Raw genomic sequence first — 17432 nt, forward strand, 5'->3', positions numbered from 1 at the left:
AAGCTCTCATATTGGCTTAAAAAAAACTAACCTCAAAACCAACAGAGATAATAATTGCAATAAAAGTTGTAAAAGAAATATTGTGAGTGAAAAAATGTAGCACTCTCACTTACAAGATAAAAATACAGCCTTAATAATTGTTGGAAAACTTTGTCTAAGGTAAATCTTTGTGTATAAGATACTTTTCTTAAAAGAGTAAAGTTTAAAATAACCAAGTTTCAAGTGTTACTTTCAGAGTCATGAAGGTAAACCATACTTCTATTAAGGCATTAGGTAATTGCCAAGGTGAGATTGTGAGCCCTTTGCTTATCTTTGTATTTTAAGCTTCCTCCATTACATGTAGAAGATAATAAGCACCTATAAAATACCTGTTAAATGAAAGTAGTGGAGGCTAGAGCCAGTCTATTCAGTGAAACATATATGTTCATAGGAACCCAGAAGTCCATTTTGCCATTTCAGCTACTTTTTACCACCTCCCACCAGACTTGGATATACTGTGTATTGTATATTAGAGCTTTCTGTTATCATGCATCTTTTCTCAGTGATTCCTGTAGGTGGTCATTCCTAAGTTGGCTGTCTGCCTATAGAGTTTGGTATGGTACTTTCTCAGTTAAAGATAGGATTGCCATTATGGACTATAGAAAATGAATGGGCAGATAAATTTATTAGATTTTTCTGAGGAAAAGGTGCCAAGATAGAACCATCAGTCCACAACTATGAATCCATACTTGGGAATAGCTTGAGGATGCTTATTCTGAAAACTATTCTTAATTTAGACCCTGAAATTCTCAAGCTCTAATGTTAATAAAACAAAATAAACATTTTATGAATTATAAATTTGACCCAAGATTTATTTGATATCTTCACCTGATAGACTCTCTGGATACATGGTCTCACCTATAGTTCTCTATAATTTGAAACCAGTAGATTTAAAGATAATTTTCAATATCATGATCTCTTATATATATATATATATATATATATATATATATATATATATATATTCACACTACTAAAAGTGCTTTTTATTTTATTTTATTAAACTTTTTATTTTTTAAAATTCCTATTTAGCTTGAATCTGGCACATAACTTGACTTAGGGGAGGCTGAGTTACCTCATAAACCTGGATGAGTGCCTCGTAGTACTTCTAATAAAACAACTTAAATATCATTCTAACTCTACTTTCCATTTTGGATGTTTTGCCAAGACAGTAAGGGACTAAGGATGTAATAGTTCTTCTGATTTAGTAAGCCATAGCTGTGGCAGTCTGTACGTGCTCTTTAGATTACTTTTGTAGGGTTTGTGTCTGAGGTGATAAGAATAGTGTCTTTGATTTTTACTTCAGAGACTCAGGTGCATTTTCTCATTTAAAATTTCTTCAATAGGTTTATCTCCTAGCCGTGACAGTGTATGCATATACTTTCTCCCCAATGACAGTGATGAAGATTATTTTAAAAAATAAACATTTTTATGTCTTTGAAAATAATCCAAGGGTTTACAGTCCATTAAAAACATTCTTGAAACTCATTGAGAAAAGTGGAAGTCTGCCTGTGGTAAAGCCTGCTCCTTTCTCTCTCCTTTGAGGAAGGCAAAAACTCTGCTACAAACTGTACAGCAAAGAGCACAGGGCTCCTTTTTCTCCCAGCTCTCAACTGAAGGACATTCTTCCCAAAAGGGAAAGATTGTCAGCATTTCTCATCCTGCTTCCAGCTCCCTTGTGTTGCTGAAATGAATTCTGGATGAGTAGAGCTGAGTAATGGGTTCTTTTTCTTTTCATTTGGCCCATCCTTATAAAATGGGGGCCGTACTTTTAGCTACTCTGCTAAGGTTACTAAGTTGTCCTTACCTTAGTTAGTGGGCATGGCTTTACTCCAGGAAAGGCAAACCAAGGAAACCTGGGGTACTGCACCTTATCTCGACCAAGGTTTCTAAAGTGGGTATGTTACTCAAAAGATGCATGCTATTGTTCCTACCTCCAGCATCATAATCAGGGCTTAGAAATTTTACCCAGTGAGAGAAGCAAGGCTAATAAAAGGTCTGAATGTCTCCTCAAAGGAAATAACTTCTTATACACTAGAGCTAGAAATTTACACCTAAGGGTGGGGGTTGTGATGAAAAGCAGTTGGTGGTAGATAATAGGTTTATTGGAGGTATAGTTCACGTGAAGGTTATCTAGTTTGCTAGAAACAAAGAGGAAAGAGATAGCTGGGGAAGAACAAATTTAAAATAATGTAGTCAGGACAAATTTCAATTGCTGACCATAGCAGTTGCCTCCTCTAAAAAGCCCTAACAGTCTGGGCACTATAGCTCATACCTCTTAGCCCATCTACTTAGGAGGCAGAGATTGGAAAGATTGTGGTTCGAGGCTAGCCCTGGCAAAAAGTTAGTGAGACCTCACTCTATCAGTTTGAGAGTGAGTGACATATAGGATCACAGTCTAACCTGCCAGGGCAAAACCACAAGACCTAATCAAAAATAAATGGCTGGGGCATGGCTCAAGTGGTACAGTGCCGGCCTAGAAAACGTCAACTATAAAGGTCAAACTTCAAACCCAAACAACTGAGCTCCAATGGACTGGATCAGTCTGTGGAGTAAGCTTTCCCCAGGACATTATTGAAGACAGTAAATCGGAAAGCTGGTAATTAACTGTGGTCAACTGTGTGTGTTCATGAAAAGAGAAAGTCAGAGGTAACTGCCAAAACCACTGTTATTCCAGAACTACAGTGAGCATCTCCAAGGATGTGCCCTCAAAGTGCACCATTAAGGGTTCAGTGGGCAGGAAAGAGGGACAAAATAACTCCACCAGCCACTAAATAAGTCTGAGACAATGGGTTGTAAGGGCTGCTACAATATATTATATAAAATGCAGACTCTCTCCCTCCAAAGTATGAGGCATGCGGAGACAGAAAGTAACAACCCCTACACAGGAAAAAAAGCACACAAGAGAAATTGCCTCTGAGATTTGACAGGTGCCAGATTTAACAAAGACTTCAAAGTAGTCATGTAAATATATTCAGGCAACCAAAGGCAACTATATTTTTAAAAGTAATCTATACTATAAAAAAAAGTCTGTATCAGTTCAGAAATGCAAGCTGTTTTTTAGTCCATAAGGGCACTCTGGAAAGATGAGTAAAGTATAGCAACTAGAATAAAAGTTCATTCAATAGTGTAAACAGGCAAGAGGAAGGATAATCACACCTGAAGCAAACTCAATAAACAGATGAAGAACAGAAAAAAAGAATTTAACAAAGTGAAGAATTTCCTAGAAAAATATGGGACAGCATGTATACTTAACATATACATAATGAGAGTTCCAGAAGAGAGAACAGATAAAATGTTTGAGAAATAATGGCTGAAAACTCCTTAAAATTTATTGGAAATCTGCACATTCAGGGAGTTCACTGAACTCAAAAAGAAATTTAAGAATAGTGACATCATAGAAAAATGCTAAAGACAAAGAGAAAATGTTGAAAGCAGTAAGGGGAAAATGACTCACTACTTAAAAAAGAACCTCAAGAAGATACACAGCTGAGTTCTCATCAGAAATGTAGGCAAGATGTAGGGGGATAACATGCTCAAAGAGAAAAACCTTAACCAAGAGTCTTATATCGTGTGTGTGTGTGTGTGTGTGTGTGTGTGTGTGTGTGTGTGTGTGTGTGTGTGTGTGTGTGTGTGTGTGTGTGTGTGTGTGTGTGTGTGTGTGTGTGTGTGGTGTGTGTGTGTGTGTGTGTGTGTGTGTGTGTGTTGAACTTGGCCTTGTGCTTGCTAGGCAGGCATTGTACCTCTGAACCACACTTCCAGCCATTTTTTTCTGCACTGGTTATTTTTGAAATCAGGTCTTGCTCTCCCCTATGCCTGCAATCAGTCTATTTTACACTTCCCATTGGAGCTGGCATGACAGATGTGTATCACCATGCCCTAACCTTGAGATGAAGTCTTGTATATTTTTTCTACCCTGACTGGCCTCAAGCCATAATCCTCCTAATCTCAGTCTCTAGCATAGCTGGGATGACAGGCATGAACCACATGCCCAGCTATTGGTTGAGAAGAGGTATTCCTGGAATGGCCTCAAACCAAAATCCTCCCATTCTTAGCCTCTCTAGTAGCTTGGATTACAGATATGAGTCACTTGCTTGTGGCTTAAGCAATTAAAGGCATGTCCAGATTTAAACACAACTAAATTTGTTGACAACTGGCTCACTTTACCAGAAGTGCTAAAATAAGTCCTTCAGATTGAAAGCAGATAACCTCCACAAGAACAGCAAAAAATAGAGAACGTAGTTAAAGTAATTAGCTAATTGTAAAAGTCGATATAAGTACATGTCTTTTCCCTTCTCCTGATATTTTAAGCATTTGAATAAAACATGTATATAATGTGTTGTTGAACCAATAACATAAAGGAATATAACATTTGCCAAAATATAAGACAAAAATGAATGTGAGCAAACTGTTGAATTAAGGAAGTGACACCAGATGGTAACTAGAATCAGCAAGAATGAATCAGGAGAATCAGAAATGATAAGTAAAAAGACTAATATAACAAAAGTTCTAACTGATGCTTACTTTTCTCTCAGCTTCTTTGAAAGACAAATGTATGTGAAACAATGATTATAATATATTGGTTTGCACATTTATAGATATACACAAATAATAATATTTGAAAGGGAACAGGAGTAACATTTTGCACCTCATTGTCTTACAATGATACTCCCAAGTAGTGTTGAAAACTACAAAATGTTGTAGTGTACATATATATACTATATATGTGGTAATCAGTATGGGGTCATTTAGTAATGATTTGACCAGATGAGTGGAGGTTCTTTGTTTCTCGAGTCTTGTTTACTTTGTCGTATCTCCTTACATTTTGGATTTAACATCTACTTATCAGGGAGACCATGTGCCATTTGTCTCTTTGCTCTTGGCTTACCTCACTCAACATGATTTCTTCTAGTTCGATCCATTTCCCTGTAAATGGCCTTATTTTATGCTTTCTAATGGCTGCATAATATTCCATTGCATATAGATACCACAATTTTGGGATCCATTCATCTGTAGTGGGGCATCTGGGTTGTTTCCATATCCTGGCTATTGAAAACAGTGCTGCAATAAACATGGAGGTGCATGTGTCCTTGTATCCTGATTCCTGTTGTTCAGGACAGATGCCTAGAGGTGGTATGACTGGGTCATAGGGGAGGTCTATATTTAGCTTTCTGAGGACCCTCCAGACTGCTATCCATAGTGGTGGTATAAGTGTACTTCCCATCAGCAGTGTAATAGGGTTCCTCTTTCTCCGTATCCCCTCCAGCATTTATCATTCCCATCCCCAATCTCAACCCACAGTTGGTTGTGATGCACTACATGAATCATTGTTGCTAGTGTAAGGCTGAGATCAGAATGACAACAGTTTCAAGCCAGCCCATGTAGAAGTGGAAGAAGCTGTGAGTAATACTATAAGCCCGTTATTCTAGCTATGATGACAAACCTAAAATAGGTAGATTGTGGTCTAGGTGCCTGTCTGGGCAGGAAGCAAGGCCCTATCTCAAAAATTGTTGGCAACAAAAAAAGACTATAGGTGGGTTCAACAAGTGGAGAAAGACAAGGCCCTGAGTTCAAGCCTAGTACTGTCCCCCCCCCCCAAAAAAAAGGAAGAGAAAAACATCCCATGCCCACAGACTGAAAGATTTACTCTTGCTAAAATGTCAATATTCTCCACATTAGTCTAGAAATTCAATGCAAACCTTTTTAAAATCCAGGTGCCTGAAGCTTTATAGAAACTGACAAGGAAGTTCTAAAATATATGTAAAATTGCAACAGGTACAAAATAGCTAGAACAATCTTGGAGGAAAAAAAGTAAATATGTTAGACTTAGAGGACTCAATAATTTCATCTGGGAGTGGTAGTACACTCCTGTAATCTCAGCCAATAGAGAGCCAGAGACATGATGAGGATTATGAGTTCAAGGCATACTTGGACAAAAAGAAACTTGTTTCAAAAACAAAAAGGTTGAGGACATAGCTCATAGTAGAGAGCACTTGCCTTGCATACACAAAGCTCAATGCCAGGAATAAAGCAAAGCAAAGACAATTTCAAATTTCCAAACATAATCCTGAGCTGTAGTACCTAAGGCAGTTGGAAGTGGCATAAAGATGAATGTACCACATAACTATTAAGAAAGTGATGTAGTTGAGTGACATTAACTCACACCTCTGATCCTATGTACTCAGAAGGATGATTACAAAAGTGTGATTACAGTTTGAAGCCAGCTCTGGTGGAAGAGTCCAAGAGACTTTATCTCCTGTTAAAAAAAAAAAAAAAAAAAAAAAGCCAGATTAAAGCTGGGTACTGGTGGCTCACGCCTGGAATCCTAGCTACTCTGGAGGCTGAGATCTGAGAATCACATTTCAAAGTCAGCCCGGGCAGGAAAGTCCATGAGACTCTTACCTCCAGAAAACTGGAAGTGATGCTGTGGCTCAAGTGGTAGCATGCTCACCTGAGTTAAAGAGCTGAGGGACAGCACCCACGCCCAGAGTTCAAGCCCCACAACCACCACCAACAACAAAAGCCAGACTGGAGATGTGGCTCAAATAGAGTCTAGGGCCTCATCCGTGAACAAGCCAAGCAATACTGTGAGACCTTAAGTTCAAATCCCTGTGCTACCTCCCCGCCCCCCTGAATTTGGAAAAATTAAAATACTTGGAGGCCAAGGAGTGAAAGCAGCTACAAGTACCAAGTTTGAATCCCAGTCTCAGACCCCTACCCACCCAAAAAGAGAAAAGAAAAATTACAATATTCATGCACTGCTGATTAGAAGGAAAAATGGTGCAGACACTTTGGAAAATAATCAAGGAGTTACTCAAAAGATAAACAGTTATCACATAATCTAGCAATTGTATATCTAGGTATATAGAGTTGCTATAATGTAGTTGTTATAAAAATGGCAGCATATGTCCATTCAAAAACTTGTGTAGAAGCTAATCCTTGTTCCACAGAAGCCTGAGATCAGGAGGATCACCATTTACAGCCAAGCTATAAAAAGTTTACAAAACCCCACCTCAACAGAAAAAGCTGGATGTGGTGGTACATAATTCTTGGATAAGGATAGGAAGCATAAATAGGAGGATTGCAGTCTAGGCCAGCCTGGGAAAAAATTGAGACCATCTCTCAAAAAATTACTATAGCAAAATCTAGGGGTATGGCTCAAATAGTTCAAAAGGTAGATCACCTGTCTAGCAAGCATGAGGCCCTTGGTTCAAACCTCAAAAACCACAAACAACAACAACAAAAACCTTGACAAAGATGTTTACCACAGCATTACTCATAATAAGGTGGAAACAGTCCAAATGTCCATTAGCTGATAAATGGGTGAACACATCTTGTTACATCCATACAATGGAACATCTTTTGACAATAAAGTAACTGATTCATACTGTGGATAGATGGATCTTGAAAGCATCCACTATACTAAATAAAAGAAACTAGACATGGAAAGCTGCATGTGTGATTCCATTAATGTAGAATGTCTAGGAGAGCAGGTCTGTGGTGGCATGAAGTACATTACTGGTTGCCAGAGACTGTGGCTAAGAAAAGGAGAATCTGGCTTTACTGCTGATGGGTGTTGGGTTTCTTTTGGGAGAGGAGAATGGTCTAATATTAGTGATGATGGGTTGTTTCACAAGTGAGAGTATGTATACAAAACCAAGGGGATTGTATGATAGGATGAGCTTTGTTATGTGACTTGTGTCTCGAGTTGTTTTAAAAATAAGTACTAACACATTATATGTCCATCAGTATCAAACTGTGTATATGAATGATTGCATTATCATAACAAAGCTGTAAAGTTTGTACTATAATTTTGCTTATTTCAGATGTAAGGAAACAAAGGTACACAATTACTTGTCAAAACCAGTGGTGTGGAAGCCATGGTTCAAACCTAGGGAGTCTGTACTGTACTGCCGCCACTCACTAATAATTGGATTGACTCATTGTGTAGCTTGTGAATCAATTCTATTTATTTTAGGCATCCAGAATTTTAGATTTGGTGCAGAGCTTGTGCTTGGCAAAGTGTAAGCTTTTCTGTTGAACTGATTCTCATCATTGACAGGAAACAGAGAGGCAGGCACTCCAGAATAAGTTACTGCATAGGATAACTAGTGAAGATGTCTGTCAGCGGGGTGTGGTAGCACATGCCTGTACTTCCAGGTACTCAGGAGGCAGAGGCAAGTGCATCATGAGCTTGAGGTCATCCTAGACAAAGTTAATGAGAACCTATCTGTAAAACAAAACAATAAAGGGTAGGGATGTAGCTCAAGAGTTAAGAGTTATTACCTAACAAGCAAGCCAGCACAAGGCCCAGGATTCAATCATTAGTACCTGTACCACATACACAAAAATGATGTGTAAGCAAGCTCTTACCATATGCAGTGCAGAATGTGACCTTTAGAAGTAAGTAGTGCAGCTTTTTTTTTTAGATGCTTCATATTCTTTTTCCAGAAATAATGATATTTCTTTTTATCAGTAGCATTATTTTTGCTTAGAAATGTTGATCATATGGCAAGGAAAGTAAGGAATTTGATGAAAAACAGAAATCAGACATTTCCAGTGTTTCCAGTTCACCCAGATGTAGATGAAAAAGTTGGGATGAAAACACTAAGATATAGACTTACCTAAGTTCACAATGTGTGGAAAAGCTAAGGCTCAAAGTAGGTCTTCTATCTCTTCTCCTGACTACGATGATCATCACTGTAGGCCTGTTAACCCCAAGAAAATTAAGAATGAAATAAGGGACCCAGAGTATCTTAATGTATAGTGATTCCCTCAAGGTGTCCCATACTAAGGTCATAATAGTCACTGAATATTTGTAGAATTGAGAAGGTCACAGCAGACTGCTTTGGATAGCTTAAGTTAGAACACTTTTCACATATATGAACTCTGGGTCTGCTTTGGTTGATTCTCCTAGTTTACCATATTCCTCTCTGCCTCTGTTCATGTGATTTATTATTTGGCTTATCTTTAGATTGCCTTCCTGCTACTCAGCCTCGTTTTCCCCCCCATTCACTGTTCAACATATCAAGAAATATTCTCTGGCCAAGTTTCCTATTGTTTCTTCCTTCAATCTTCTAATGCACTGTTAAATTGCTTTATATTAAAAGATACTTTGGCACTACTTAGTCATTTTACATATGTTCAATTTGCCTAATATTATAAATTACTTGAGTCATGTTCTTTTATAGCTCACTAACCCAAAATAGGTGGCTTGTCATTGGGAATGTGTTTCCCTTAAATAACTTGGATGCACTGAATTTTAAATTAGGAACATTTTCAGTGCTGTGCCTACATTCAAGCTGTATACACCAGTGTTAAAAGTAATGGACACTATAAAGTCCAGATACATACTATAGGAGCCATAGAATTGATAGAAAACTGCATTGTTAAGTTTAGAATATCCCACTTAGCTCTCTTAGGTGGCTTTGCCATTAAAAAGTAAAAACTGTCTAGCCAATTTTTGCTTGTTAGTGTTCTTTATCTTATTATTCATCTGGATAACATGTGATAAAATAGGCATTTACTTCCTACCCTGCCCTAAGTTTTATACTAGAAGTTTTAAAATATGTCATCTTGTTGCTGAGCACAGTAGCTCTCATCTGTAATCCCAGCTGTTGGTAAAAAGATCGCAATCTGAATCTAGTCTAGGTAAAAAGTTGGCAGTCTATGCTGAATGTGGTGGCACGCATCTGTCACACTAGATATGTGGGAGACCTAAGGTAAAAGGATCGTGATCTTAGGTCTTGAGGAAAAAAGCAAAAACATATCTGAAAAATAAAGCAAAATAGGCCTGGGAGCAGGGCTCAAATGGTAGAGCACCTATCTCAAGCATGAGGCCCTAAATAAAGCCCTAAAACATACCATCAAAACATAAAATATGTCATTTCTTTTCATATTTATAGGCCGTAGTTGTTACTGTCATCTTTAAATATAAATAAATGAAGTTTCAGTGACTTAAGCAATCTGCTCAATATTACATAGCCACAAAGAGTAGAGCTAGTGTTTGGATCCAGGTACACTTTACTTCGGTTTTTATTTTTCCCCATTAAGTAATATATAAGATGCTTTATATCTTAAATGTTCTCTCAAAGGTGTCTATATTAAAAACTTTGGTAAGCCTGGGATACTTACATTTTTGTCTTACAAGTTAAAAATTTAGCTTCAGAGAGATTAAGTAAATTGCTATAGATCCAATTTCAGAAAGCAGTTGATCTAGGAAGAAGAGCCCAAGTAGTATGTTTCTGTGTTTTTCTGTAATACAAATTGTCTTCCATATCTGTGGGCTTTATATCTACTACCAACCCTACATCAAAAACATTTAGGAAAAAAGTTATTGAACATGTGCAGGCTTTTTATTCCTTCTTAGTCCCTAAACCATATAGTAAAACAGATCTTTAAAAGATACAAATAAATTACATCATATCATGTATCATATGTAATCTAGACATGATTTTAAATGTATAAGAAGATGTGTGGCTTTCATCTCTGGAGGCACATGTATCACTGGAGCTGTATATATATATGTCAGGAGTCCTGGCATTGTTCAGTTGCTGCACAATTCCTGCAACTTTCTACCTCTAGAGTAAACACATTTAAAGTTTCATTTTTTCCTTTTTTACAAGAAGATAGTCAAATGCTATATTTTATGTGGGAACTTGATCATGCCCAGATTTTGGTATCTGAGGGGTCCTAGAACCAGTTCTTTGCAGATATTAGAAGGTAAGAATATTAGTAGTAGTAGTATATTTTTGTGCCTTTGAAGACTTCTAGTATCACAAAACTGTCTCATTGTGACAACTTAAGATTCCCTCTTAAGCCGGGCGCTGGTGGCTCATGCCTGTAATCCTAGCTACTCAGGAGGCTGAGATCTGAGGATCACAGTTCAAAGCCAGCCCGGGCAGGAAAGACTGTGAGACTTATCTTCAATAAACCACCAGAAAACCGGAAGTGGCGCTGTAGCTCAAGTGGTAGAGCACTAGCCTTGAGCTGAAGAGCTGAGGGACAGTGCCCAGGCCCAGAGTTCAAGCCCCATGACTGACCAAAAAAAAAAAAAAAAAGATTCCCTCTTGTCTGTGTTCTTAGCAGTCTTAAGTTTGGTAGGTTGTCTTAACAAAATACTATAGGTGGCTTAAACAGCAGTAATTCATTTCTCATAATTCTGGAGTCTGGGAAGTCTCCAGGTAGGTGTCATTCTAAGGTGAGGCTTCTTCTCTTGACTTGTGGGCAGTTTCTCTCATTATATATTCACCTAACTTTTTCTTTGTTTGCACTCACCTGAAGATAAAGAAAGCAAGCTGTTAGGCATCTCTTTTTACAAGGGCACTAACTCTACCAGACCAAAGCTCTGCCTTCATGACCTTGGCTAACTATAATTACATCCTCAAAGCCCTAACTCTAAAAATCATCACATTGGAGGTTAAAGCTTCAACACAAGAATAGAGGGGGGCCAGGGCAGGACACAAATGTTGAGTCCGTAAATCAGTATACCATCATAGTCCCTGTCATCTATACATGTGAACTACTAGAAGTAAGACCTAATAGTTTAGGGAGGGACTACTATAGAGTAAGTGGTTGAGCATCATAGGATAGATGGGATTGGAGACAAAATAAGGAATCTCCAAAGAGATTATATATAGGAAAGACCTTGATATACTGAGAAATGCAGAGACCAGGACTTGGATCTATATTAGTCACAAAGATGTGAAGTGTATGTTGCTATGTGAATACTCACTGGCCAGCTTTGTTAATACACTGCATTAGCAAACCATAGCTTACACTGAGAACTCACTTAAGATTGTGAGGCAATGTTCTCTCATTTGGTCAATTCTAATGTGCAAGAAATGAATACAGATACTTCAGAATCTGCCAATATATTAACTTGCAAGACTAAAATTTTACTAAGCATTGTGAAGAAAAGGACTTCCTTGAAAAGTACTTAAGTAGTAAGAGAAGCAGAGTTGGCTAGTTCTGTGTTTGAAGATAAACAAAAGTTTTTCTGCCCTCAGTCAAGAAAGGAAGGGCAGCTGATTGTTTTGTGTGCTTTTGTTTATACCTAAGCTGTCTCTCCCATCTGTTAATGGTCTCTTGGTGATGCAACATGTCTTTCTCAGGACTGCTAATTAGCAAAGAAACTTGAGCCAAACCAGTTTAATTATTGTTACTTGGAATTCTCTTTTCAGTCTATTTGGCAGGTTCACCATGATATAGAACATAGCCAAAGGGATTGTATTACTAAAAAATGTACATGTATAACAAGAGAAGTTGGGAATGGAATATAAGAAGTAAGATTAAGCTTCATTTAGATAGATAGTATCCATTAAGTAAAAAGTGAGAATTACAATTGTGGAAAAAAGTATATAAATACACAGTGACCAAATATGTGAGATTCATTTTGAGAAATTCCAGATTTGACCTCCAGAATTATCTTTTTTCCAGCCTTTATTGAAAGCACATTTTAACATTCTGGAAGTAAGCCATTAACTGTTTAGTATTTTCAAAAAATAGTTTTGAATAGTTTGGGTTTGTGGCACTGACAACATTACTCCAACAAGTAATTATAGGAAGTTTATTTCCAACTATTATAGTAAGCTCTCATCTTTCCTCTGCTTCCTCCCTTTTGTCATTTTCTCTTGCTTGCTTGCTAGCTTGCTCACTGTGTGAAGAGGACAAAAGTTTAGAACTATCAGATTTAGGTGGCTGACCTTCAGCTCTAGTTAAGAACTAAAATTAGATCTCCATGGAATACATATCTACTGACATCTATCAGAGAAGAGTGTAGTCGTAACTTGAGAGGCTAGGAAGATATAAGGGAGCTCGCCTGCCATAACTATATTTGACTGTCTCTTTTTTTTTAGTCTTAAAAATTTATGTGACTTATGGTTTATAAGATGTGTACATGTTCATGTAGCAATCCCTTCACCCCCAAAAATCTTTGGCTTCAAGAAGGTCTAGTAGGGTATCCTGTGACTTTAAGTATGCACAGTACTAGGCCACATCTCCAAAATGGATGTACATAGCCTATTTTAAGAGCAGGTCCTATCCCATCTCTGTTAGAGTACTGCTCGACTAGAGTGAGAGTAAATATTAAGCTTGTGGCTAATGCTGTAGTCAGAATGAGGAAAGCAGGAGGAAAGTCCATGCTTATTAAAGAGAAAGTGGCTGACTATAAGTATAGGTGTTTCACTATGAGAAAAATAGAACAGAAACATTTAAAAAATGAGAAACTGTGCTTAAGGGTTTACTTCAGTTTAAGGAGGAAAAAAAATATCCATCCTCAGTATTTCCTTTCACAGGCCTAGATGAACTCAGAATCACTTTTAATATTAAGAATATGCATGTTTGCTTTATATCCTATATAGTACCACAGATCATTAGAATGAAAAGGAAGGATAACTGAGAGTCAAATAAGAATTGAGTCCTCTTTCCTCTGTAACTTTCTGTACGGCTTTAAGCAAATTATATAGCCTCTCTGCAAGTCCGCTTTTGTATTATGGAACAAAATATTACTTTGTCCCAAGTATGTTAATAGATTTTTTAAGGTTTTGTGGTCAACTAAGTTAAGGAAAAGTAAATTAAAAATTAAACAATTTTTCCCCATAGTACATAAGTTTCAAACTTCTTTCCCAACAAACCCATTTCTATTAGAACCTTTTATGCTTCTAGTGTTTGTTAATACTAAGTGGTCACCATAGCCCCTTTTAACTCTTAACACTCTGATTCTGATAATTGCACTCATTTAGTTTGGTTCTTTGGCTCTTGTCTAGTTATCCTAGGGTTACTGCCAAGTTGAACTCAGTGCCTGTGCTGTGTGTACCCTGCCCTTCTCTCTAGTTTGAACTGGAAAGTTATTACATTTTCTTGTTTCTTGTAAATAAGAAACATTAGTCCTTGTCTTCTTCAGAGCTCACTTTCTCTTTTCACTGTTGTTTCAATTCTCAATCATTAGCCCATCTTAATTCTGTTGTTTCAATTCTCAATCATTAGCCCATCTTAATTCTAAATCAATCTACTACTTTCTACCTGAATCTCATTGACTAAGATTTCAAAATTCTGACACCCTCTGCTCATTAAATCCTTTTGATAAGCAATCATGTGTGAGAGAGAACTGATACTACGTCAGATGTACATGGCTTATTTTTTTCAAGCAGAGAAAATAAGCTTTCTTAAATAAGCATTATCCTTAAAGATACTGTTATTGATTAAGGTCCTGTTACAAGTATTGTTCTTGGAAGTGTATCATTTTAGCCCTTACTATGTACCATTGTCTCATTTACTAAAACATTGTTTTACAGAGTATCATCCTCATTTTACAGGTAATGAAACTGAAGTTTAGAGATACCATATAACTTGCCTAGATCTCACAGGAAATAAATAGCAAAGTCACATCTGTCTGACAGTTGAAATTCATATACTCTATAATACCTTGCAGTTTCTGAGTGTTGATAATACTAATAATGGTATATGTGTTGTAACTACAGTGATATGATAAATAACATTTATTACTGACTTTATTTTTAAAGTAGTATATACTCAATAATTCCTTTTAATCCCCCAACAACCCTATAAAATAGATATTATACCCATTTTGCAGATGAAAAAAATTAAAATTGGCCATTTTATTCAGTCTTAAAGTAGCAGCTGGGAATTGAATCTGGAGTTTTAATGTCCCATTAAATGTTAGGACATTATAACACAAGCTACTTGGAAAGTGTGATAGTGTGTGTGTGTGTGTGTGTGTGTGTGTGTGTGTGTGTGTGTGTGTGTGTGTGTGTGTGTGTGTGTGTGTGTGTGTGTGTGTGTTCCATGTATTTGACAGCAAATAGGGAAGAGCAAAACTACCAGGCAAATCCTGTCCCACAAGTTGATGGGAAAGATAAGACTCCATAAATGTAATTCAAGGTCACAGGTGTTAAGTTCTAGACAATAATAGAGATTAAGTACTCTGAATTTAGATCTGGAAGAGATTTCTTCCTGCTGAGGGATAGTGAAAAAGATGGCATTTGTTTTGAAGATAGGAATAATGAAGGAAGGTCAGGGTTAGAAGGCATTCTAAGTATAGGAAATAATGAGAAAAGGCAGAGGTTCAGACAGGAATTAGTTACTGTATCTTTGTCAATGATATGTGGCAATAAATAGTTGACTATAAGTTTTGGGATAAAGGATCTGACTTCTTCCAAATTCATGACTTTGGATGTATGTTATTTGATGTGTCTACCTGGATACTATTTTATCAGGCAACTTTGTTGCCAGTTTAGAAAATAAATTCCCTAACTCAGAAGTAAATGATACCACCATTGACCAAGTTATCCAAGTTAGAAACTTAGGAGAAAAAAAAAAAAGTTGTGCTTTGTACGTCAAGTAAGAAGACTCAAAAGGTGGTATTCTTTATGACTACTTCATCTGAGAGCATGCATTGCTTCCATGTGCTTGTTCTTTTTTTCCCTATCAGCATTTGGTTCTCGTGAGTGTGAGTGTGAGTGTGTGTGTGTGTGTGTGTGTGTGTGTGTGTGTGTTTGTCCTTTTAAGTTTTTTGTTGTTATTTGTAGTACTGAGGATAAAACCCAGATGAGCACTCTACCATTGAGCCACATCCCTAGCTATTTACAAGAATTTTTAAAATTGAGTTACTCTTCCCAAGCCATATTCTCCCTCTTCAAATACCCTCCATAAATACTTGTTGCCCACAGCTGAAATAAGCCCACTGTTACCTTTCCTACTGCTGTCTTTTCTTACATCTAGCTAGCTAGCCTTTCTTCTCTATGTGTTCTGAATTGACCAGGGTATGTCCTGAGACATGGTTTGTCTTGAGACTTCCCTGCTGTTCCTTCAGCATGGCATGGCTTATCACCATGTTTACTGATTGGGACTCTACTCTTTCTAAGGCTTATTTTGAGGCTGTTGTTAAGCCTCTTCATTTTCTTCTCTGCCTATTTTTGTGCTCATCTACCTGCTTTTCTGCATGTATCTATCCAGTTACCCTCAGTTTGTTCTAACTTCCAAATCGTGTCAGTTTGTTGCTAACCGTCATTCAGTAGCTGTCAGAGTATGGTTTCTGAACCACCAGCAGCAGCATTATCTGAAAACATGATAAAATTCTTAGTTCTGAAGAATCACCTCACATCTGCTGAATCAGAAACTTGGGGTGAGGTGTAACTATCTGTGTTTTAACAAGTCCTTTAGGCAATTATAATGCATGTTGAAGTTTCAGAGCCACTGCTATTGTCTATTCTAGTTTCAGTTCAGAAGAAAAATGTGAATTTTTTTCTGGAAATCCCTGGCATTGGCACTAGAACTGCTTGGGACCTGCTGTTGGACATTGTAGTTCGATTTTATGAACATTTAAAAAGTGCTTTTTCTAAGACTGTCTTATAATTGTACTTTATAAGCATACTTATCCTTGGTTCCGTGACTTTAATTTGTTCTTAAAACCTGATCTCTAATGTGAAAAGTTCCTAAGTTAGAAAGTATTTCCACTAATTCAAAATGTTATTGTTTTGATTGAGAAAAAAGGGGAATAAAAATATGCAGATATATATAACTCTACATTCATACATTAATATTTTATTATGTATTTATTCTTTATTTCTCAATTTAATTAGGAAGGTAGATGACTTCTTTCCTGAACAAAATTATATAGAACTTTACCCTCGCAATATACATTTATGAAATATTATGTAGACTATATATTTTGTCTTAAATGTGAAATAGAAGAAACATTTCCCCATCCTATATCATTCTATATAGTTCAATAATAGGCATGCTATATTTCCCTCCACCCTCAAATAACATTCATTTTTTAAAACTGTTTTTATGGTAATATTAAAACATTAAAAGGAAGTCCCTTCAGGTGTGGCAGGGATAGGAGTTGGCACTGTTGCAGACATTTTTAATTTAGAGAACATATTTACATTTAAAACAAAACTGCACCAAGAAGTTGCACGTGGTCTGAGATGCCGATCAGTCCATAATGCTTGACCTTATATAGCCTCTTTTTAAAGAGTTTCAGTGTGATGGTAGGGTAACAGAAAATTTGTAAAATCTTATCTTTGTGGTGGTGTTGATTTTTTTTTATAAAATTCAATGGAGTATGGAAATGTCCAACAATAGAATAATTATCTTTTCTTGCTCTATGTATAAAGCTAAGATTGAGAGACTCAGGCCTGCCACATGTAAAGAAAGCTGATAGTGAATTCTGAGGAAATTATTGGTGATTATTAAAGATGACAATGGTATAGTTACTTTTCAAAAAAAAATAACTAGAGTACACTCATGGGACCATCTAAAAAGAATTTTTTTTTCTTGGATAGTGGTAGCTAGATTTGGATCTAAGACTACCAGATACATTTATATAATCTGTACTCAACACCAAGAACTAAAATCCTGTCTCCTTT

The 17432-nt window shown here is 36.8% G+C and overlaps 1 protein-coding gene across 4 annotated transcripts in view; it reads left to right on the forward strand.

Moving 5' to 3' along the window:
• The window catches only part of Ric8b (RIC8 guanine nucleotide exchange factor B), a 106222-nt gene that overhangs the window by 14078 nt on the left and 74712 nt on the right, over positions 1-17432 (forward strand). The gene's annotated exons all lie outside the window — the stretch shown is intronic.

This window comes from Dipodomys merriami, unplaced genomic scaffold, assembly GCF_024711535.1.
Source record: "Dipodomys merriami isolate MVZ:Mamm:240054 unplaced genomic scaffold, mDipMer1.0.p SCAF_97, whole genome shotgun sequence".
NCBI classification, from domain to species: domain Eukaryota; kingdom Metazoa; phylum Chordata; class Mammalia; order Rodentia; family Heteromyidae; genus Dipodomys; species Dipodomys merriami.